This window comes from Hyaena hyaena, unplaced genomic scaffold (assembly GCF_003009895.1).
Source record: "Hyaena hyaena isolate Hyena2069 unplaced genomic scaffold, ASM300989v1 scaffold_269, whole genome shotgun sequence".
In the NCBI taxonomy this organism is placed as follows: Eukaryota; Metazoa; Chordata; class Mammalia; order Carnivora; family Hyaenidae; genus Hyaena; species Hyaena hyaena.
Genome location: NW_024080896.1, coordinates 282,674 through 285,386, shown reverse-complemented (window position 1 = coordinate 285,386; position 2,713 = coordinate 282,674). Strand labels below are relative to the sequence as shown.

General features: G+C 39.1%; 1 non-coding gene across 1 annotated transcript; it reads right to left on the bottom strand.

Annotated features, from left to right (window-relative positions):
- Positions 1 to 530: 530 nt before the first annotated feature.
- LOC120240844 lies at positions 531 to 635 on the bottom strand. Its single transcript, XR_005530736.1, has one exon. It is a non-coding gene; the product is annotated as a U6 spliceosomal RNA (small nuclear RNA).
- Positions 636 to 2,713: the final 2,078 nt, after the last annotated feature.

The following is a 2,713-nucleotide window of genomic DNA, read 5'->3' as shown; positions in this document are numbered from 1 at the left end:
CCGGATACTTTGGGAAATAGAATATATAGGACTATGTGTCTGATTGATGTAGGAGGGAAGAGAGATGTCAAAGACAAATTCTGAACTCTCAGAATTCTGTTAGAAAGCTGTGGGTTTGGGTTCTTCATTGACGGAAGAAACCTAAAAGGACTGGAGAAGGTTTTCCGGACTGGTGTGGGGAGTTCACTTTAGGACATATTGAGCTTGAGGTACAGCTGATGAACAGATTAATTTAAGAAGGCATTTCATTGGGGAATTCCCGGTATAAGGCAGGAAACAGCAGTGATCATTAGCAACTTTATTTTCAAAGCTTTTTTGTGTGTCTTTGGTTTATTTATCATTTTTATTGAGATAAATTGACATATAACATTGTTAGGTTCAGATGCACAACATAATGATTAGATATTTGTATGTATTGCACAGCGACTGCCACAGTAACTCTTGTTAACATCCATCACCATTTATAGTTAAAATTTTTTTTCTTGTGATGAGACCGTTGAAGATGTACCCTGTTGGCAACTTTCAAATATAGAAATATGGAATGTTTCACAAATGTGTTTGTCATCCTTTTGCACAGTCCATGCTAATTCTCTGATTTGTTCCAGTTTTAGTATATGTGCTGGTGACATGAGCACTAGTTTGCTTATCTTGATGGAGAACTTGTCATTAGGGAACCATTTTCTCCAGGAAGATTTTGGGACAGGCATACTAACAATTTCTTGCTCTTTCGTTCTCTGTTCCTGTCTTCCTTTCTGAATCTTATCCATACTAAGTGTGATAGCGTTAGAACAACAGTAAAAGGAAGCAACATAGGCCTGATCACTTTTCAGTAAATTTATTCAGTTGAATTAAACGTCCAGGTCTGGATGAGAAAGGAGAGGATGGCAGCGTAGAATCCTTAAGCTAAATGTTCTTCTCAGCCTAGGGACCTAGCTTATCTAAGGCCCCTTGTTTTATCTTCCTTTTGGGTTACTTCCCTGCTTCATTCTTTCTTTTTCATCCTCGAAAATCTCCAGTACCCTGTTATGTAAGTGGATAATAGTTTCCTAATTGCCGCACTTATTTTGTACTTGTGTGGTTCTTAATATTACCAGAACAATGGCATTTTCAAAGTCCTTTGTTATTCTGTACAGCTTTTTTAAAAAGGAAGAAATGGATGGGAGTGCCTGGGTGGTTCAGTTGGTTAAACATCCGACTTCAGCTCATGTCATGATCTCACAGTTCATGGGTTTGAACCCTGCGTCAGGCTCTGTGCTGACAGCTCAGAGCCTGGAGCCTGCTTCAGATTCTGTGTCTCCTTCTGCCCCTCTCCCACTCATGCTCTCTCTCTGTCTCAAAAATAAATATTAAAAATTATTTTTTAAAAGGAAGCAATGGAGGGGCACCTGGGTTGTGTGTGACTTTGGCTCAAGTTATGATCTCGTGGTTTGTGAGATCAAACCCTGCATCAGGCTCTGTGCTGACACCTCAGAGCCTGGAGCCTTCTTCAGATCCTGTGTCTCCCTTCCTCTCTGTCCCTTCCCCACTCGTGCTCTGTCTCTGTCTCTCAAAAATAAATAAAAATATTTTAAAAATAAAAATAAATAAGGAAGAAATGGAAAAACAAAAGGAGAACACAAGCTCCTGTAGTGTTGGAGTTAGGGCTTGTAGACAGAGTCTATTCACTGTCCTTTTTGTTTTTCCTTTCTTCATTTGGAAGAAATGAAGAACATCTTTTGGCATTTATTCTGTGCCAGAAACTGTTTTAGGTGCATTCCTGTGGATAGTTGGGGGAGTGGGAGTTTATGTTCCAACCACTGTTACCTATCTTAAATTTATTTTTACATTTCAGATTTAATTCATGCTCACTGCAATAAAAGACACTAAAACATATAAATGTGTAATAGAAAAAGTAAGTCCTCACTCTGTCCCCTTCCTCTCGCAATCCATCCCACAGAAGTAATAATTTTGGCTACTTTGGTGTATTTCTTTCCACACATTTTTTTGCACACATAAGTAAACAAGTTGTGTGTGTGTGTGTGTATGTGTGTGTGTATTCCCTAGAAGAGACTCTGAATTGAGGATTATTTTGAAAATCATTTAAGAAAGTGTTCCCAGAGTGCAGTATTGTGATTTATAAGAAATATATATTTCATCATTGAGATGATCAAATATATCTAAGATATATTTTCATCTATGGCTCTTGGCTTGCAACTCACAGCTCCCCAAAAACCCTTGGTATTTTCTGAGCAATAAGAAAAATGGGAACATCTTTTGTTATAATTTTTGTCCTCTTGTCCTCAGTTCCTGAAATCACTTCAGAGCCAGAAAGGTGTAATGGGTATCTTGTTATCCATAACAAGCCCTGTACATTACAAATGAGATTGTGTTAATAAGATGGGGGCCCCCTGCAGATGGGGGCTAGTTGCCCGGGGAACCAACCATGAATAGAGGGTTGGAACTTTCAGTCCCACCCCCTGATTTTCACAGAGGGGAGCAAGGCTAGAGGTTAAATCAATCACCAGTGACCAATGACTGCATCAATCATGACTATGTAATGAAGTTTCCATAAAAGCCCAAAAGGAGGAAGTTTGGAGAGCTCCCAGGTTGGGGAACCAGAATGCTTCCATATGCCAACATGCAGGCCCCAAACTCAGGACAGAAGTTCATTTGTTTGAGACTTTGCCCTATGATGTAATAAATTAGTAATTTAGTGATTAAAGGTTTCCTGAAT